Here is a 21,821-nt window from a genome sequence, read left to right as displayed (position 1 = left end):
TGGGAAGGTTGGAAGTTGGGCAGGGATGGCCACATGCCCATTTCATAGATGAGGAAAGGGAAGCCCAGAGACAGACAGGGATTGGCGAGGCCACGGAGCCCAGGGACAGTGGATTCTGGGATCCGACCGGAGGCCCCAGCTGCCTTTCCCCTCCTGGGGCTCCAGGGTGGTAGGGAAACAAGAGGGCCTTGTGACCCTGGCAGGGATGAATGGCTGGCTCCTGGGGACACACCCTGACCCAGATGAGGCCTCCGCAGCTCAGGAAACCACCTCACACTGAGCTGCATTCAGGAGCTGAGATCTCCTCTTTCGGCTCCTCTTACCGTGGATAGACCAGACCCCCCTTCACATGTGGCCCTGAGGTTTTTAGAAGAAGCCTGGGGGGAAAAGCCTATTTTTCCAATATATAAAGCACTGCATGGACCAAATAAAACATGTCTGGGGTGCAGCCCAAGGATGGCTAATTTGTAAGTCCTGGAATGCTCCTTTCTGCACACAAGCGTTAAAGCCCTATTTTCATAGATACTACGAGGCTTGTGCTAGGCTTGCAGACTTCCTCACTTTGAATTCAGACATGCCAAGAAAAATCAAGTGCAGCAATTATGAGTGAGGGATATTCTGGAGCCAGAGAATCTGGGTTTAAATCCCCAGCTCTGCCACATACTGTGTGGTCTCAGGCACGTCATTTAACCTCTCTGGGCCCCAGCTTCCCTTGGTGGGGGGCTGGGACGTATGTAAACCGTGTCTTTGTTGTTGCTGTTGTCCAGTCACTAAGTTGTATCCAACTTTTTGCAACCCCATGCAGCATGCCAGGCTTCCCTGTCCTTCCAATATCTCCCGGAGTTTGCTCAAATTCATGTCCATTGAGTCAGTGATGCCATCCAACCATCTCGTCCTCTGCTGCCCCTTCTCCTTCTGCCTTCAACCTTTCCCAGCATCACGTGGAGTAAAGACCACAAAAGGCCCTGCTATTGTCCTTGATCCTGGGTCCGATCTTGTCATAAGCTTCATGTGGTTAAAAAAAAGAAAAAGCAAAACCTTAAGCCAGGCTAATCATTTAAACCGTTTAGGGGAGCCCACCTTCACTTGGGCGTTTCAGGGACAAGCATGCTGTTCAGTCCCCTGTCGTCCCCTGTTCCTCTCCAAGTTGGCCCCTCATCCAAGGAGAGATATCAGGTTCCCAAGTGCCGTTTAGTGAGTGTCCCCCCTGCAGGAGCAGCAGCGGGTGCGTGAGCTCAAGGAGTGCTCATAACCACCCCTGGGCGGGAGGAATTGCGACTCCTTGCACCAGCGTTGGGGAGCTTGCAGGCAATGCATGTGTATGAGACTCCAGCACGTCAGACTCCAAAGCCTGGCTTTCCTCTGCTCCTATCAACTCTGTACCCACTCCCAATGTTGGGACAAGATTCAGTAGCTTCTCAGTGTTAAGTGGCCCATGTCACTTGCTCCCTAAAGGAAAAGCTTTTTCTACCCTATCCACAAGACGTGTTCAGTATGAGAGCCATTTGTCTACGTTTTTCATTGCAAATGATAGGAACTCAACTCAAATTGGCTTGAGACAAAAAAAACAAAAAACAAAAAACAGTTACTTATTGGCTCAAACAGGCAAAGTCCAGGATTGCAACCCTGGCTTTGGGGAGATTGGGGTGGGAGAAGGGTGGGATGAGGGGGACAGCTTCAGGTACAGCAGGAACCCCAAGGATGTCAGGATTCATTTCACTCCATCTTTCAGATCTCTTTCCTCTGTGTTGGCTTCACCGATAAACAGTCTGTTCCTGTGTCGCATTGGGGTGGCTTTTAGTAGCCTCACATGCTGTGGGCTCAGCAACCACAATGGAGAAGCGTCTCTTTGTCAATAATCTTAGTGAAAGTCTGAGGCTGATTCAGGTCGGCCTTCTTTAAGTCAGATGCAAATCCTTTTACTAATCCCTGCAGCCATATGGGATGTTCACATGGGCCAGGCTGGACCTCCTGCCAGCTTCTGGAGGTGGAGTTGGAGGCTGGAGTAGTTTCACTACAATGATGAGTAATTAGTGGCCTGCTTGGACTCAAGTCCTTTGCACTGTGAGTTTATTCCACACGTTCTGGCCTTGAGACTTGCTCTGACTGATGGAATGCTGGGGAGTGATGCTGTACCTGTTCCCAGCATTGGCCTCGAGAATCTTTGCAGTTTCTGCTCTTTCTTGGAACCCTGGATAACCACTGTGAGAACCAGCCTGGAGGATGAGAAACCACAGGGAAGAGAGTCCAGTCCCCCGAGGAGGCTGGCCTAGACCAACAGACAGCCACCTGACCTCCCCAAATGTGAGTATGCCCAGCCAAACTCAGCAGACCTGCTTAGCCAACCTGAAGCGGACCCCAGATGCATGAGACAAGCTGAGACCAAAACTGTGCCATGCTTCCATTCACTCATGGGAAACGATAAATACTTTTTATTTATGGATTTATTTTGGCTGCCTCAGTCTTGGTTGGGGCACACCGTATCTTTGCGTCACGCAGAGTCTTCCGTTGCAGCCCTTGGACTCTCTAGTTGTGGCCCATGGGCTCAGTAGTCACGGCGAGTGGGTTTAGTGGCTCTGCGGCATGTGGGATCTTAGCTACCCAACCAGGGATCGAACCCGCATCCCCTGCATTGCAAGGCAGATTCTTAACCACTGGACCACCAGGGAAGTCCCAATACTTATTATTTTAAGCCACTGAGATTCAGGACAATTTATGTACCAAAAACTGACAGATACAGGGGTCAGTCCACTGGAACAATGTGGACTGAGTGGAGGAGGGGTGCTTGCTAAGAGGAGACATGTGTTCTGTTACCAGAAGGGCAAGAAGAATCTTGGGCAATCTATTATTTCTTGCTCTACAATTATCATCCCCATTTTGCAAGTAAGGAAACTGAAGCTCAGAGAATTTCTTCAACTGGTGAGTGAGAGAGAAATCAATTTGCCCCTCAGCCTGGTCCAAGTTTCCCAAAACAAGTACAAAAATTGAGTAATGAACCTGGATTCAGTGGAACATGGACAGAAATGTGATCATGCATCTGAGATGAATCAATCGTGGCAGCTGAATACTGATTTTAGTTGAGTAGTTACGTTTCCTGGCAGCCAAAGTAAAAAGGGAAATGTATTGAGTTGCTTCAGTCTCTTTACTTAATATTTAATGAAGAAGGAAGTGGGGGAGAAGGAGGAAAGTAAAAAGGAAAAAGAACTATATCCAAGGAAAGAAAAAACAAAAACAAAACTATATCCAAGACTGTCTGAAGACAAATGTTTTTCTAGCCTTGACTCCAAGACGGCAGTAAGGTCTTCTTACACAAGGAATCTAACAGAAAAGACAAGGTTTTTATGGTAGATGCTACTCATATCATCCCCCATGAAAGTTAAAAGCAGCCTGTGAACTCACAGGCATTTCTGAGAGGAACTCAGATAATGAGGTCCTTTCTCTTTCTTTTTCTTTCTTTCCTCTCTCCTCCCTCATGTCTTCCTTTCTTTCTTTCTAACAATATAGAAATTTATTTCTGTCTCTAGTGTAACAATTTAGAGATCACTGATCCAGGGATGACTCAGCCATTCCTCCCATGCAGCTTCCCCCTCTGGGTGCAGGGTGGCTGCTCTAGCACCTGCCATCACACGTGTCCTCCAACCATCAGAAAATGGGAAGAAGCAAGAGTTTGCTTTTGAATAATTTTATTTACCTTCCTGGTGGGACTGGAACTGACAGAAGGCAAGGGAACAGAGGTAAAGTGCATTTGTAAAGTTGAAAATTGAAAGGTTGCTAAGGTTCAAACCCTAACTCAGCCACTTACTAGCTGTGTTAGTTCCCTGTGACTGCCACAAATTACCACAGACTTGGTGATCTGCAACAACAGAAACTCATTCTCTCATAGTTCTGGAGGCCAGATGGTCAACATCAGTTTCATGGGATCAGAACACCGTGGCAGGATGTTGGCAGGGCAGAACCCCCGCTGGGGGGCCAAGGGGAGAATCACCCTTCCTCCAGCTCCTGGTGGCCACCGGCATTTTTTTGCCTGCCACCACAGCACTATAACCTCTGCCTCTGTCTTCAAGTTGTCTCCTTGTCTGCATGTCCATCTACGCTTCCTCTGCCTTCCTCTTATAATGACACATGTGCTGGCACTTACAGCCCTCCTGAATAGTCCAGAATATTATTGATGGATATCATCTCAAAAGCCTTAATTTGGGCTTCCCTGGTGGCTCAGTAGTAGAGAATCCGCCTGACAGTACAGGAGATGTGGGTTCGATCCCTGGCCTGGCAAGATCCCACAAGCCGTGGAGCAACTAAGCCCCTGCACCAGAACTATTGAGCCCCTGTGCCGCAACTACTGAAGCCCACGCACCTAAAGCATGTGCTCTGCAACAAAAAAGCTGCTGCAATACGGCACACACCGGAACCGGAGAGGCGCCCCTGCTCGCCACAACTAGAGAAAAGCCCACGCAGCAACAAAGACCCAGCACAGCCCAAAATAAGTAAAGAAATATTTTTTAAAAGCCTTAATTTAATCACACCTGCAAAGACTTTACCATATTATGGTAACATTCACAGGAATTTATGACCTGATATCTTAGGAGTTCACCGTCTAGCCCACTGTACTAGTTGAGGGAGCCCAGGCAAGTGTCTTAACTTTCCTGTATGTCATTTTTCTTACTGCAAAAGGACACAAGCCACCTCCGTAGGCTATTATGAGGATCAAATAAATTAATTACCCCAGTTAATCACATAAAGATTACTTCAAAGGGTGACCAGCACATGGTAGGTTTTAATATGATCAAGACGTTTCTGCTATGATGCAACTCCTCAGAAGGACAGTTGTCATCTTGGTCCTGTGCACCACTGTCTTCCTACCACCCACCGCATAGTAGGGACTTGCACACAGGAGGTGCTCAGTAAATATTTCATGCACGCATGCTGCAGGCTGACTGTGGCTTTAGGGAAGTTGTTTCCCCTCTCTGGGGCTTGGTTTCCTCCTGCCTCCATGAAGAACAGTTGTTGGGGAAAGTATGTTCTCTATCTAGAAGGGCGTGTCCCCGTCAGGGGTAGAGGTTTGGGGGTGGAGGCAGGGGACAGCTGCAGCTGCTTTCTTTCTGAGTCACTAGATTTCTCAACTTAAGGTCAAGTGTTTAAATATTATGAGCAAGCCGATTGGAGATAAGGTGGGGAAACACTGATTTGGCCAAAGCAGCAGCCAAAGCGCTGGGTCTGGACTTTTCTGGAACTTTTCAGCAGCATGACTTGGAACTTAGCACCTGCCAGGAAAACGGGCTGCTGACTCACAACCAGGAGGGGCGTCCCAGATGCCTGATTTTCAAACCTGCTTTAACTGTCCCTGTTCACAGAGCTGGTATCTACTCAAAGCCTCATGGTCCGAGTGGAGAAACCGAGACCCAAAAAAGAATGAAGACCTTGTCCAGAGTTATGCTGCCCGACGCGGCTACAATCCTCAGCCCAGCACCTGTAGCAGCCAACCAGGCAAAAAGAGAGGAAACCCTGCAGGCAGGGGGTGTGGTGTGTGCAAATGCCCAGGGGTGAGAGGTGGGACACAGACTCAGAAACTCAGGCGGAGGAAAGAAAGGGGGCTTCATCACATACCCAGGACTTTGGACTCAATTCTGAGGAGAAACGGAAACCACTGATGCTTTTAGGAAGAGGATCAGCTAGACCTGAGAGTCTCTCCAAGTGTGGTCCCCAGACCATCAGCACGAGAGCAACAGTGGGGATGAGGAGAAGGCAGTCAAAGCCGATTCCTAGGGAGGGATAAACTGGGAGGTTGGGGTTGAGGCATACACACTATTATGTGTAAAATAGATAACTAATAAGGACCTACTGCATAGCACAAGGAACTCAATACTCTGTAATGATCTGTATGTGAAAAAATCTAAGAAAGAGTGCGTATATGTGTATGGATAACTCATTCATTTTACTGTACACCTGAAACTAACACAGCACTGTAAATCAACTATCAGCTCAGTTCAGTTCAGTCGCTCAGTCGTGTCCGACTCTTCACGACCCCATGAATCGCAGCACACCAGGCCTCCCTGTCCATCACCAACTCCCAGAGTTCACTCAGACTCACGTCCATCGAGTCAGTGATGCCATCCAGTCATCTCATCCTCTGTCGTCCCCTTCTCCTCTTGTCCCCAATCCCTCCCAGCGTCAGAGTCTTTTCCAATGAGTCAACTCTTCACATGAGGTGGCCAACGTACGGGAGTTTCAGCTTTAGCATCATTCCTTCCAAAAAAAATCCCAGGGCTGATCTCCTTCAGAATGGACTGGTTGGATCTCCTTGCAGTCCAAGGGACTCTCAGGAGCCTTCTCCAACACCACAGTTCAAAAGCATCAGTTCTTTGGTGCTTAGCTTTCTTCACAGTCCAACTCTCACATCCATACATGACCACTGCAAAAACCATAGACTTGACTAAATGGACCTTTGTTGGCAAAGTAATGTCTCTGCCTTTCAATATGCTATCTAGGTTGGTCATAACTTTTCTTCCAAGGAGTAAGCATCTTTTAATTTCATGGCTGCAGTCACCATCTGCAGTGATATTGGAGCCCCAAAAAATAAAGTCAGCCACTGTTTCCATTGTTTCCCCATCTATTTCCCATGAAGTGATGGGACCGGATGCCATGATCTTCGTTTTCTGAATGTTGAGCTTTAAGCCAACTTTTTCACTCTCCTCTTTCACTTTCATCAAGAGGCTTTTGAGTTCCTCTTCACTTTCTGCCACAAGGGTGGTGTCATCTGCATATCTGAAGTTATTGATATTTCTCCCGACAATCTTGATTCCAGCTTGTGCTTCTTCCAGCCCAGCGTTTCTCATGATGTACTCTGCATATAAGTTAAATAAGCAGGGTGACAATATACAGCCCTGATGTACTCCTTTTCCTATTTGGAACCAGTCTGTTGTTCCATGTCCAGTTCTAACTGTTGCTTCCTGACCTGCATATTGGTTTCTCAAGAGGCAGGTCAGGTGCTCTGGTATTCCCATCTCTTGAAGAATTTTCCACAGTTTATTGTAATCCACACAGTCAAAGGCTTTGGCATAGTCAATAAAGCAGAAATAGATGTTTTTCTGGAACTTTCTTGCTTTTTCGATGATCCAGCACATGGATGTTGGCAATTTGATCTCTGGTTCCTCTGCCTTTTCTAAAACCAGCTTGAACATCAGGAAGTTCACGGTTCACATATTGCTGAAGCCTGGCTTGGAGAATTTTGAGCATTACTTTACTAGCATGTGAGATGAGTGCAATTGTGTGGTAGTTTGAGCATTCTTTGGCATTGCCTTTCTTTGGGATTGGAATGAACACTGACCTTTTCCAGTCCTGTGGCCACTGCTGAGTTTTCCACATTTGCTGGAATATTGAGTGCAGCACTTTCACAGCATCATCTTTCAGGATTTGAAAGAGCTCAACTGGAATTCCATCTCCTTCACTAGCTTTGTTCATAGTGAGGCTTTCTAAGGCCCACTTGACTTCACATTCCAGAATGTCTGGTTCTAGGTGAGTGATCACACCATCGTATTATCTTGGTCATGAAGATCTTTTTTGTACAGTTCTTCTGTGTATTCTTGCCACCTCTTCTTAATATCTTCTGCTTGTGTTAGGTCCATACCATTTCTGTCCTTTATCGAGCCCATCTTTGCACAAAATGTTCCCTTCGTATCTCTAATTTTCTTGAAGAGATTTCTAGTCTTTCCCATCCTGTTTTTTTTCCTCTATTTCTTTGCATTGATCGCTGAGGAAGGCTTTCTTATCTCTTCTTGCTATTCTTTGGAACTCTACATTCAGATGCTTGTATCTTTCCTTTTCTCCTTTGCTTTTCGCTTCTCTTCTTTTCACAGCTATTTGTAAGGCCTCCTCAGACAGCCATTTTGCTTTTTTGCATTTCTTTTCTATGGGAATGGTCTTGATCCCTGTCTCCTGTACAATGTCATGAACCTCAGTCCATAGTTCATCAGGCACTCTATCCATCAGATCTAGGCCCTTAAATCTATTTCTCACTTCCACTGTATAATCATAAGGGATTTGATTTAGGTCATACCTGAATGGTCTAGTGGTTTTCCCTACTTTCTTCAATTTAAGTCTGAATTTGGCAATAAGAAGTTCATGATCTGAGCTACAGTCAGTTCCTGGTCTTGTTTTTGTTGACTGTATAGAGCTTCTCCATCTTTGGCTGCAAAGAATATAATCCATCTGATTTCAGTGTTGACCATCTGGTGATGTCCATGTGTAGAGTCTTCTCTTGTGTTGTTGGAAGAGAGTGCTTGCTATGACCAGTGCATTTTCTTGGCAAAACTCTATTAGTCTTTGCCCTGCTTCATTCCGTATTCCAAGAAGCTGAGGTTGAACAGTTCTATGAAGACCTACAAGACCTTTTAGAACTAACACCCAAAAAAGATGTCCTTTTCATTATAGGGGACTGGAATGCAAAAGTAGGAAGTCAAGAAACACCTGGAGTAATAGGCAAATTTGGCCTTGGAAATCAACTATACTCCAATAAAAATTATTTTTTAAAAAACTGCAAAGAAATGTTAACCACTCATGGATGCTTCAGGATGTAACAGGCAGTACAGTTTTAAATATACATGTTGGGGAAAGTACAGGAATTATGAATCAATGAAACTCCATTTTGTGTAAAATGGCACTTCAGTGCAACCATAATTAATAAATGCTCCTATGAGCCCCCCCCAAAAAAAACGCCCCACAGACTCCTGGGGTCTAACATAGATGGCCTTTTCATTTTAACAGACCCTCCTCCGAGGTGATTCTGAGGCATACCCACTGTTCTAGTGAGTCCAGAGATGCTGGGTAACATTCTAGTTTAAAGGTCTGGGCTCAGCCAGACCTGGTTGCAAATCCCAGCTCTGCCACTCACTTGCTGTGTGACTTTAGGACACTTACTGAACCTCTCTGAGCCTCAGTTTCCCCTTCTCTAAAATGAAGACAATCTTGGTCTTTGTCTCTCAGGGTCCTTCTAAAGACCAAGTAAGATAATGTATATAAAGGGCTCAACACAGGTTGAAAACCTAGAACCTTCATAGTGCTCAAAATCACTGGTGGTTAGGGACTCACCATGGTGGTAATGTGAAAGAAGGGTTGGAAGGGAGCAGGCGTGGAGGTCCGTCTAGTCAAAGCTACAGTTTTCCAGTAGTCATGTGTGAATGTGAGAGCTGGACTATAAAGAAAGCTGAGCACCGAAGAATTGATGCTTCTGAACTGTGGTGCTGGAGAAGACTCTTGAGAGTCCCTTGGACAGCAAGGAGATCCAACCAGTCTATCCTAAAGGAATTCAGTCCTGAGTGTTCATTGGAAGGATTGGGGCTGAAGCTCCAATACTTTGGCCACCTGATGTGAAGAACTGACTCATTGGAAAAGACCCTGAACCTGGGAAAGACTGAAGGCAGGAGAAGGGGATGGCAGAGGATGAGATGGTTGGATGGCATCACTGGCTCAATGGACATGAGTTTGGGTAAACTCCAGGAGTTGGTAATGGACAGGGAGGCCTGGCATGTTGCTGTCCATGGGCTTGCAAAGAGTCAGACATGACTGAGCGATTGAAGCATGGAGGCAGGGAGACCAGTGAGGAGGCGGCCCTAGGATGCACTTGAGGTTGGAATGTGGAAATAGCATAGGCAGGGTTCTCCCTGCAGAGACCTTGCGGTGCCCCGACATCCTGCTAGGAGATGGGCTGGGCCGGGAGAGAGGTGGGGGAAGTGAACAGGAAGGAACAGCAGCTGCATCTGTAGTCCTGACACCTGTGTGAGCTACTTCAGGAACTTCATCCTCACCATAACCCTACGATGTGGGGATCACTTTATCCTGAGGGTTTCTCAGTCTCGGTACTATTGACATTATGTGTGTGTTAGTCTCTCAGTCGTATCCGACTCTTTGTGTTCCCATGGACTGTAGCCCGCCAGGCTTCTCTGTCCATGGGATTTCCCAGGCGAGAATACTGGAGCGGGTTGCCATTCTCTTCTCCAGGGATCTTCTCAACCCAGGGACCAAACACAGGTCTCCTGCCCTGTGGGTAGATTCTTTACCATCTGAGCCACGAGAAGCTCATGCCAGGTAATTCTTTGTTGTGTGGGGCCAGGCTGCACCGTGGGATATTCTAGCAGCATCCGTGGCTAGACGGCCGTAGTGCCCTTTGCCAGTGGTGACAACTGAAAATGTTTCCAGATTTTGCCAAATGTTCCCAGGGGACAGAATCACCCCAGTTAAGTCCCAGTGTGTTATCCTCATTGTGCAGGTAAAAGAGCCCCAGAGCCAAGCCGTCTTGCCCACAGTCATGCAGCTAAGAAGCAGCAGGATTCAAATTCAGGTCTGGCTCAGAGCTCCAATGTTAACCTCTGCTGTGAAGGTCAACTCTTTGCAGTGGCAGACCCAGGCTGTCTCCATGGGAGGGGCTTGGGGGTGAAAGGTTGTTGCTGAGCCACGAAAGACACCTCGTTAAGGCTATGGGGAGAACTTTAATTCCAATTGTCCTATGTCTCTTGAGTTAATTTGCGCAGATGTCTTTTGATAATGTCATTAGCTTTTTCAACCTTTCCTGAGGATTGGGGTCTCCAGGAACAGTGTAAGTGATATTCTATTCCTAGAGCTTTTGATACCCCCTGAGTTACAGCAGCTTTAAAGGCGGAGCCATTGTCACTCTGAAGGCTCCGTGGCAGCCCAAACCTGGGGATAATTTCATGGATTAAAATCTTTATAACCTCCTTAGCCTTTTCACTACAACAGGGAAAAGCCTCAATCCATCCAGTAAAAGTATCTACCCAAAGCTGTAAGCAAGAATACCCATTAGCTTTTGGCATATGAGTAAAATCACTTTCCCAGTCCTCTCCAGGATGCTTTCCACTTGGTTGTAATCCAGATTTTGCTAGCTTCTCAGCTTTGGGTTATTTTCCTGACAAACCTCGCATCTTTTGATGATGTTCTTTAAAGTTTTTGTTGCATTTTTACCTTCAAACGAATGAGAAGCCATCTGGTAAGTACTCTCTACACCTAAATGAAAACTCTGGTGTAAACCCTTAAGAATTTTCCATTGAGCATTCTCAGGAATTATTAACTGTCCATCCTCGGACCATAACCATCCATTATCAGTAATCTTTGCTCCTCTTTTCTCATATTGTTGTAGCCACGCGTTCCGGGAAACAAAACTCACTCAGAAGGACAATGCAGATAGTGGAGTGCAGTTTATTACACCAGCGGGCCCAAGGCAGAGTCTCCTCTTACTCAAGGACCTCAACCAAACTTACCCCAAGGTAAGTTTTTGTGAAAACCTTATATACCCTAAGTGTACGTGCCCAAACCCACCTCCCCAAATTCCCTGAAACTAGTCTAAAGAAAGGAAGAGAAAGATACAATCAAAGTTAACCCATGATTCATATGCCTTAAGCCTAGGTAGTTAACAGAGGACAATTATCAATAGGCCTGTGGTCATACCCCAATAAGCATAATAGAATTTATGATTCTGTTTGGTTACACAGATAATTAGGGTATTCTTTTAGGCAATGGAGAGTCTAGGTATGAGCCCTGGGGCTCTTCCATCCGGGGGGCCTGGTTTTCCAGTTGGTATGTCATTTTCATAGATACTGGGCATATAGCTCAAAGTCCACAGTCCGGCCCAAGATGGAGTCCTGCTTTCGAGATGGAGCCTGTTCTGTCCGTTTCCTCCTACATTCCCCCCTCTTGATGCTCTTAACTCATAGTATGAGCATCACTCATAGGGATATATTGCACCCTGGCTCTCTGACTGCCAATTTGGGAGAACAACACCAACCTCTGGGTTACAGAGTTCATAATACATTGTAAAATGCAGGATCCACAAAGCAGAACTATCAAGACAACTATAACAATGGTAAATATAGTTTTCCACTAATCACCCTTCACCCAAGATAGGACCGAAGTCCAAAAAGAAAGATCATCATCAGACATAGCTTTTACCTGACCTTTCATGTCACCTAGGGTGGCTGATATATTGCCAGATAAATCAGGAGTATATACACAGCATTCAACATTAATTATAGCACAGGTCCCTCCTTGTGCTGAAACTATGGTTATTCTCAAGATGATACCAGCAAGTCCTTGTAGCAGCAGTTGATTGTAGAGCTTCACCTCTTTTTCTTCTTTAAGATGATCTTGGTTTCACGGAGATCAGTGGGGTCCTTTTGTATAGTCCCCTTGGCGTCCTCTGGGTCGGCGTGGTATGCTCTCTTCACCCTCATGTGGAGGATCCAGGGAGTGACACCTGCAACTTTAACTGCCGTAGGAGTGGTTAGAACAACAGTATATGGACCCTTCCAATGTGGGGCCAAGGAGTCATGTTTCCAGTCCTTGACCCACACCTGATCCCCAGGCACAAATTCGTGAATATCTTCCCCAAGGGGGAACAGCACCCTTTCTTGTACAAACTTAGTTACCCGATTTACTACCTTACCCACTTCCATCTGCTGTGAAATCCCACCTCCCCTTACCTGAGGCAAATTTGTTGACACCTGTTTTATTATGGGAGGGGCCTCCCATACACAATTTCATATGGAGAATAGCCTTGGGACTGTGGGGTCATCCTGAGTCTGAGCAGAGCCATCGGAAGCAAGTCCACCCAGGAGCAGTCAGTCTCTGTGATCCACTTAGAGTCTCTAAGTGTCCGGTTGGTTCATTCCACCATCTCAGAAGAACTCTGGGCCTATATGCAGTGTGCAGTTTCTATTTGATATTTAAAGTTTTGCTCACTTGTTGTACTAAATCAGCTATGAAAGCCAGGCCATTGTCTGGTCCAGTGCTGGTAGGAAATCCAAATCTGGGAACTATTTCCCTAAGCAGGCACCGGGCTACTTCGGATGCTCTTTCAGTCCAGGTAGGAAAAGCTTCTACCCATCCCGAGAACGTACATACCGTGACCAGCAGGTAACGGTAGTGTCGGTGAGGTTTCATTTCAGTGAAGTCCACTCCAGGTGTTCAAAGGGCAGCGTGCCTTTCCGCTGAATCCCCGGAGGTTTTTGCCTGAATACCCGAGAGGCAGCGTTAACCTGTGAGCAGGCAGCATGGCCTAGGTTGGTCGCTGGTGTGTGTGGCTTACCAGAGTGTGTGCCAGCTCCTCCGGTACCAATAATTTGCCACTTGGCAATTCCCACCATCCCTTTTCAGTCTTGATGGCCCCTTCCGCTTTGGCTAACCTGACAGCCGTTGTCCTTGTTTTATGAGGCTAGTGCCATCAGTATATAGGACCCAATTAGAGTCTGGACCCTTGTGCCCTTCTTTAAAACAAACCCCAGATACCTTACCTCCTCCTTGCAGATCTGTGCCTTCTTCTTCGACACCCGGTAACCTGCTTCCATCAGCAGCTGGAGCAGTGCTTTTGTCCCTTCCCAGCATTTTTTCTTGGTCTCGCAGCCAGCAGCTGGTCATCCACATATTGTAGGAGCCAACATCTATACTTTTCCGGGTGGAATGAGTCCAGGTCAGAAGCCAAGGCTTCCCCAAAGATGGTTGGGGAATTCTTAAACCCTTGTGGGGGAGTCCAGGTGAGCTGTTGTTTGGTGCCCCCGACTGGATCTTCCCATTCAAAGGCAAAGATGGGCTGTGACGCCGGGCGGAGGCGTATGCAGAAGACATCCTTGAGATCTAGGCAAGTACAAACTTTAGCCCTCAGCTGGAGGAGGCTAAGTAAAGTATAGGGGTTGGAACAGTGGGATGTAAAGTCACAGTAGCCTGGTTGACTCGCCTGAGATCCTGTATGGGCCTGTAGTCCTGTCCTTCTTCCTTTCTGACTGGCAGGATTGGCATGTTCCAAGCCTACTTGGCACTCTACCAGACTGCCCGCTTGTTTCAATCTATTGATGTGGGGTAGTATGCCGGCCCAGGCCTCTATTTAGCCAGCCTGGTTGAGGGATGGGGGCGGGGGAGGGTTGTCTTCTGCCCAGACTTCAGGGGATAATTGAGTTAGCTCTCTCTCATGCTCTTCCAGCCCACCTGGTTCTTCCTTCGGAGGCTCATGCAACCTCTACTCACCTTGTGGGGCTATTGAAAGAGAGCAAATAAGTCATAGTGTCCATCAGGAAGGTGGGCCTCTCCTCCGGGAAGAAAGTCACTCATGCTCCTAGGATGGACAGCAAGTCTCTTCCCAACAGGGGTACTGGGCACTCAAGAAGGTTTGGTCCCCACTTTTAAGAGTACCATGGGTTCTCGGGGACCTAATATCTCTGAGCCCTGGCAGCCCTATTTAATTTCCAAGTCAGCAAGCCCCACAGTTGCAGGAGCTTCCTTCTCCTTCCTTGCCTTGGGGCATTCATTCTTCCAGTGGCCAAAAGCGCAGGCACCGGGCACACTGGTTTGGCTGTAATGGGGCCCGGGGCCTCCGCTGGGACGGGTTGAAGGACTGTCCTGTCCCTGGGGCAGATGAGGTTTTCCGGAGGGCCCGAGATAGACTTTCCCAAGCAGCAGCTAGCATTGCAAATCTCTTGTCTATTCTCTTTCATTCCCTCCAGCTCTCCGGCAGAGTGCAGGCTCTGCTTAATTCCAACGTCTCCCTCCCCTTCCTGTCAGTACTCACCGGGAGAGGTGGTTCAGCTGGAGCTGGATCCTGGAAGTGCTGGCCAGAGTCTTCTGTCACCGGGATTGGAGCCTGCCGAGGTGGCAGCTCTACGAACTCGGGGAGAGCTGGTGGAGGAGCAGCGGCTGCTGCAGGACTTCACCTGGCCCTGGATCGGGCATTAAGGTGGCCTCTGGTCCTGATGGAGCACTGGGCGGCGGGCATGTCATTATCCAGTATGCGGGAGGGGTCAGGTTGTCCCCGTCCAAATCCTGTAGAATTTCGTTTTTTATCATCAGTCAATTTTTGTGCCATTAATATTTTTCCCTTTCCCTTCTGGATACAGAACCTTATCCAAGTAGGAGGGTCTTGAGCTAACCCTAGCCATGAGTCAATATACGGATATTGATCCGGGTGTCCTGGCTCTCTTGTGACTACTGTATAGACTGCTTCCACTATTTTTAAGTTCGTGGTGTTCCCTGGCGGCCATCCTACTCCCACAGGGGGCCATTCGACCTCACAGAGTATGTGGAGGCAGTTAGGCTTCATCTTCATCTCATAGTCTCCTCCTAATCCCTTCTTTAAATTTTTAATCATGCACTCCAATACAGTTGCCTTAGATTCACTTCCCTCCATCTTGTTTACCTTCTCGGACCTTCTTCTACTTTTCCTTTTTGTTCTGTCTACAAAGTTCTCGGTACCCTATGTACTTCTGATATTTCCATTCAATGAAACACTTAAATTGCCATTCTGCCTCCTTCCTAACTGGAGTGAGAAGAGCCTTACCTGCCAGATCCCAGAGGGAGAAGGGGGATCGGCGTGTCTTCACCTGCCGGTCAGCACGGCCGAACCAGAACACCACATGGTCCAAGACTGTTTCTCCCTTAACTTTCAAAGTCCGTTCTGCTTTGGTGGACTTGATCAGGTGCGGATGAAAACACAGATGGGTTAAATATCCCACATCCTAGGCCATCTCTGAAAAAGCCAATTCATACTCACTTATGTATTTCCTTCCTTCTAGCCTGACAGTTCCGATGGGGTCAAGAATTTCACAGCAGATGGGACACCTCCTGGGGGAGGGCAGAATATGAGCACACAAGGACCAGGTTTCTTCTCCTAAAAATCCCCTGGCAATTGCTTGGTGATAATCTTCCCCAAGACGGAGTGGACACCACTTCCTAAATGACCTTCACAAATCTCCTTCCTAAGCCCTAAGGCCTCGTCGACCTGTGTACCAAGCAACTGCCGCCTGCCTATTCCAGGCTCCTGTGGGTCCCTGCTCCCTCTAGTCCCTCCCAGGGGGGTGATCAGGCCCCCTCTTCCACCCTGCCCGCTGGGCTCCTCCCCACCTGAGCGCTCAGTTCCCTTGCTGCCATTCACTACCTGCCAAAGCGAAGAAACCGGGCGTTGAAAGGCTGAATTTTTCAAGAAGGGCAAGTCGCCTTCCCCACTCTAGGAGATTCAAGCCACAAGGCCTCGGGGTGGCCTCAGATGAGACCTGTCTCCTCAAAGTGAGGAGTTTCCCAGCCAATGCACCAAATGTTATAGCCACGCGTTCCGGGAAACTAACTCACTCAGAACGACAATGCAGATAGTGGAGTGCAGTTTATTACACCAGCAGGCCCAAGGCACGGTGGACCCCGACCAGCATTTGTGAAAATCTTTTATACCCCATGTGTACATGTCGAAACCCACCACCCCAAATTCCTTGAGACTTACATAAACAAAGGAAGGGTAAATACAATCACAATAACCCATCATTCATGTCTTATGTGTTCAGACAGTTAACAATCAATAAGCTCGCGGTTACATTCCAAGCAGTTAATAATCGATAAGCCTGTGGTTACATTCCAATAGATACAGAAAAGATTTATGACCTGTCCGGAGGCGGGGTGATTAGAGTATGTTTTCTCTTAGGCGATGAGTAACCTGGATGTGATCTTCAAGATTCCCCTGTCCAGAGGATGTTATCCTTCTGTTGTAGTTTCCATAGGCACTAAGCACAGAGTCCAGAGTCCACTGGAGAGGTGGCCGGGCACGATCAGCACGAACAGGCCTGAGATGGGGTCCAGGCCCTGTGAATTCCTTCTTCATTCCCCACTCTTGATGCTCTTAGTTTCTGTAACGAGCATCATTCATTTAGAGGTAGATTGTACGTTAGTCCTATGGGCAACCACATGAGAGAACGCTACCAACCTCTGGGTTACAAAATTCACAAGGCATTGTAACAAGCAGGGCCCACAAACCAGTATGATTAAGAATACTATAACAACATTTACAATGGTTTTCCACCAGTCTCCCTTTACCCAGGACAGGATCGAAGTCCAAAAAGGAATATTTTCACCAGACATGGCTTTCACTTGTTTTTGCATATCCTCCAAGGCAGCAGACACATTTCCAGACAGGTCAGGGATGTATACACAACATTCGACTTTAATTATGGCACAAGTTCCCCCCTGGGCTGCTGTGAGTATGTCTAATGCCATCCTATTTTGCATTACTGCCTTCCTCATCTGAGACTGTTCTTCGTTCAAAGCTTCAATGGCTTTTTTACTGTCTAAGAGGGCCTGTTTAGTGAAATTATTTAAGGCCTCTACCTTAACCATGATATCTGCTGTCCCTATAGAGGGTACAAAGAAGCCAGCAAGATAGTCATACCATTGGAACGTGGATCGTGTCCATCTTGCATGCAGATAGGGCAGGTTTGCTGGAGGATGGTGTAGGCTAGGCTTAATTCTGCCAGGGGCGAAAACAAACCCTAGTGTGCAACGCCCTACCCAGCCCACTGGTAACCATGGCCATAAGTTAGGCCCACAGAGCCACTTGGTCCCGTTGGGGGCTACCCAGCAGATATTGGGATTATGTTTCCAGTTGGAACCGGGCCACTCAGCAGACCGATTGGGGTGACAGGTTACTTCCAAGATTTGTTTACATTGTTCAGCGGACAAATAACCCATATGTTTTAAATCTTTGGGGTTTAGGGGGTGGTCTCCAAACCCAATTTTGTGTTCTTTTTGTTCCCAGCAAATTGTAGCAGGAGCAATCAACTGTCCTTTCTCAGAAGTCATCCAGAAATATTCATCCCAGACCTGGTAGTATTGCTCAAGGTACTGGGAACCCTGTCCCCCTTTTGTAAGGGTGCCATTCACCTTTTTAATTTTCAGATATGAGTTATAAGCCCTTGTTAGTGCCTTAAGACTAGTGTTCATGCTAAATGTAACGCTATGTCCCAGGTGATTTGATGGCTCTTTGTTACAGCAGGAGACCAAAGAAAGATCATGATTGCTGAGAGAAATGAAAGTTCCTTTCTGTTGTTCCAAGAAAGAACACAGTGGTAGAAAGTCTCCATCATGAAGTGGACTTTCACCAGGGGAGTCCGTCCATTACTGACAGGGGCATAGCCCCACATACCCAACAATTGGAGGAGTTGTGGAAGTTCGCGTAAGAATGTGCCCATGAGATGAAGATGTTGCCCTGTACCAGGACAGTGGTCAGGTTCAGAATTGCGTTGGTGAAGCCGAGTAGCAGGAGTCGCTTACCCAGCTCCATCCTATAGAGGGCTCGTCCGGGACCTCCTTTTCTTCTTCCTCTTCAGAATGATCTTGGTTTCCCGTGGGTCAGTAGGGTCCTTCTGGGTAGTCCACTCGGTGTCTTCCAGGTCAGCGTTGTATGCCTTCTTCGCTCTGGTGTGATGGACCCAAGAGGCAATGCCTGCAACTTTGATTGTGGCAGGGCTGGTTAAAACAAGAGTATAAGGACCTGTCCCCTGGGGCTAGTGGGTCATGTTTCCAATCTTTCACCCATACCTGGTCCCCTGGTATAAACTCACGCATTTGCTCCCCCAGGGGGACGGTATTCTTTCTCGCACAAACTTAGTTACTTGATTAATTACCTTACCTAGTTGTTCCGTCTGCTGTGATATCCCATCTCCTCTTACCTGAAGTACATCAGTTGTTACCTGTCTTATTATGGGAGGAGGCCTCCCATATACAATTTCGTAGGGAGAGTAGCCATGGGACCGTGCGGTCATCCTGAGTTTGAGCAAGGCCATGGGAAGTACATCTACACAGGAACAGTCAGTTTCTATAATCCATTTAGAAAGTGTCTCCTTTAGTGTCCGGTTAGTTCGTTCTACCATTCCGGAATTCTGAGGCCACTAGGCAGTGTGTAACGTCCATTTATCTTCATGGCTTTACTTACTTGTTGTATCAGAGCTGATATGAAGGCTGGGCCGTTATCTGATCCTGTGCTGGTGGGGAATCCAAATCGAGGAACTATTTCCCTAAGGAGGCTCCGAGCCACTTCTGATGCTCTTTCAGTTCAGGTGGGAAGGCCACCACCCATCCCGAGAATGTACATACCAAGACCAACAGGTAACAAAAATGGCGATATGGTTTCATCTCAGTGAAGTCCACTTCCAGGTGTTCAAAAGGAAGGGTACCTTTTAATTGGATGCCTGGGGGGTTTGGCCTGCAGCCTGGAGCGGTGATAATCTGAGAGCAGGTGTTGCAATTTGGGGATTCCGTTCTACACAGAGAGGAGGCGAGGAACCAGAAAATACCTTCGGATCAATTCCTCCAATTTGTCATGTCCTAGGTAAGTTGAACGATGGGCTTGGCTCACCAGAGAGGGGGCCATCTCCTCGGACACTAGTAGATCACCACCTGGTAGCTCCTGCCATCCTTTGTCTGTTTTGGTGGCTCCCTCCGCTTCAGCTAGTTGGGTTTGAGCCTCAGTGTATGTCGGGGAGTCTAGGGCCAGCTCGGGTAGCTCAGCTAGGACAAATGTTCTCATGGGGATTTCCCTGCATTCATTTCTGTCCTCAGCTGCCCATCTGGGGGTCTTGTCAGCCAGCCTATTTTCTTGAGCCTGTGGGGTGTCTTCCTTCTGATGCCCACGGCAGTGCATGACTGCTATCTCTGTGGGGCTCCAGACAGCATCTAGCAGAGTCAGAATCTCCTTCTTATTCTTAATGTCCTTTCCATTGGCTGTTAGAAGGCCTCCCTCCCAGTATAGCACCCCATGTCCGTGGAGCATAGCAAAAGCATACTGGGAGTCGGTGTAGACGTTCACTCTCTTACCCTTTGACAATTGCAGTGCCTGGATTAAGGCCCATAACTCTGCTCGCTGGGCTGACCAGTGCTGTGGTAAGGAGCTGGCCTCGATAACAGTCCTCTCTGTGACTACAGCATAGCCTGACAGTCACTGTCCTAGCTTTACCAGGCTGGTGCCATCAGTGTACAGAGTCCAGTCAGGATTTGAAATTGGCCTGTCTCAGAGGTCTGGGCGCCTAGCATAGACCTCCTCTAAGACTTCTTGCAATCGTGGGTAGGTCCACCTTCTCCCATTGGCAAGGCTCGATATGGACATTGGGGTTTTCGCATAGCAGTCCCTGGTATTGAATAATTCAGGGTTTGACAGCCATTTTTGGGGGTCTCCTCAAAGGAGGGTGTTGACTTCACGTGGGAACTTTACAATCAGGTCCTGGCCGAAAGTCAGCTTTGCAGCTTCACGTACCAGTAAGGCGACCGTGGCCACTGCCCACAGACAGCTAGGCCACCTGGTGGCAACGTTATCAAGTCACTTTGAAAGGTAAGCTATTGGCCTGTCCCATGTTCCCAAGGTCTGAGTCAAAACCCCCATGGCTGTTCATCTTTCCCAGTCACATACAAGGTGAACGGTTTGGGGAGGTCTGGCAATCCCAAGGCACGGGCAGAGGTGAATGCTAGTCTTAGCTCCTCAAAGGCTTTCTGCTGTTTCTCAGTCCAGTTTATTGGATTTTCTTCAGGCCCTGTCAGGAGCTCAAATAGGGGCTGGGCTATTTGAGAATACCTTGGAATCCAAATCCTGCAGAATCCAGTGGCCCCTAGGACCTCCCTGACTTGCCGGTGAGTCTTAGGCGTGGGGGGCCTCAGAATTACTTCTTTTCTAGATTGGTCTAGCAACCTTGTGCCTCCCCTTAAGACAAACCCCAAATACCTTACCTCCTCCTTGCAGATTTGTGCCTTTTTCCTCGACACTCGGGATCCTGCCTCTGCCCCCAAGTGGAGGAGCACTGGGGTCCCTTCACAGCATTCTACCCAGGTCTCAGCAGCTAGCAACACGTCGTCCACATATTGCAGGAGCCAACATCCATACCTTTCAGGCTGGAAAGGCTCCAGGCCTGAGGCCAAGGCTTCTCCAAAGATGTTTGGTGTGTTTTTGAATCCTTGCGAGAGGTGTGTCCAAGTGACCTGCTGCTTATTGCCTCCGATTGGGTCTTCCCATTCAAAGGCAAAAATGGGTTGTGACGCAGGTGCTAGGCGTATACGGGAAAAGGCATCTGTGAGGTCCAAGCAAGTATAGATCCTTGTCTTAGGTGGGAGGAGGCTAAGTAAGGTATAGGGCTTTGGGACAGACAGGTGCAGAGTTACAGTGGCCTGACTGACCAATCTGAGGTCCTGTACGGGCCTATAGTCTTGTCCTCCTTCCTTCTTTACCGGTAAGATTGGTGTGTTCCAGGCTGTTTGACATTCCACCAGGATGCCTGCCTGTTTTAGCCTGCTGATGTGAGGCAGAATCCCGATTCGGGCTCCTATGGGTATTGGGTATTGATGCTTTCTCACCAGGGTGGTGCCAGCTTTGAGTTCTATTATTACAGGGGCTTGGTGTCTAGCTAGCCCAGGGTGGTTATCTTCACCCCAGACCTCAGGGAACAGCTGAGTTAGCCTTCTCTTCAACTCTGTCTCCTGGCCTGTTTATCTCCAGGGGGCTCACGTAGCCTCCATTTGTCTTGAGGGGGCACAGAGAGGGAGAGTAAGTAGGTTGTTGTGCCCACCCGAAAAGTGGGCCTCTCTTCAGGAGAGAAAGTCACCTGTGCTCCCAGTTTGAGAGTAAGTCTCTCCCCGGCAGGGGTAGTGGGCACTCAGGGATATAGAGGAACTCATGAATCACTTGGTGACCCCCCCGATGTTTCCTGGGCTGGCAAAGCGACTTAACCATTTCTTCTCCCGAAACCCAGTTACGGCGGCGGTCCTTTTAGACAGTGGCGCCACGGCTTTAGTTACCACGGACAATTCTGCCCGGTGTCCACCATAAGGTCAATGTCTTGGTTCCCAACTTTTAAAGTTACCATGGGCTCTCAGGGACCTGAAGTCTTCGAGCCCCGGCATCCCTATTCAGTCTCTATGTTAGTGAGTTCTGCAACCGGGAGGGATTTATTCTCCCTTCTTCCTGCTGGGCACTCATTCTTCCAATGACCGAACCCACGGCATCAGGTGCATTGATTTGGCTGTAATGA

At 48.0% G+C, this 21,821-nt stretch overlaps 1 long non-coding RNA gene across 1 annotated transcript in view; it reads left to right on the top strand.

Moving 5' to 3' along the window:
* The first annotated feature begins 2,165 nt into the window (after positions 1-2,165).
* LOC138990510 (uncharacterized) overlaps positions 2,166-21,821 on the top strand; it is a 37,586-nt gene continuing 17,930 nt past the window's right edge. Inside the window, exons 1-2 of the long non-coding RNA XR_011466653.1 lie at positions 2,166-2,304; positions 11,147-11,273. This is a non-coding gene — a long non-coding RNA (uncharacterized lncRNA). The remainder of the gene's footprint in view (positions 2,305-11,146; positions 11,274-21,821) is intronic.

The sequence above is a fragment of the Bos mutus genome, chromosome 13 (assembly GCF_027580195.1).
Source record: "Bos mutus isolate GX-2022 chromosome 13, NWIPB_WYAK_1.1, whole genome shotgun sequence".
Classification (NCBI taxonomy): Eukaryota; Metazoa; Chordata; class Mammalia; order Artiodactyla; family Bovidae; genus Bos; species Bos mutus.
This window is presented reverse-complemented; position numbering and strand designations above follow the sequence as displayed.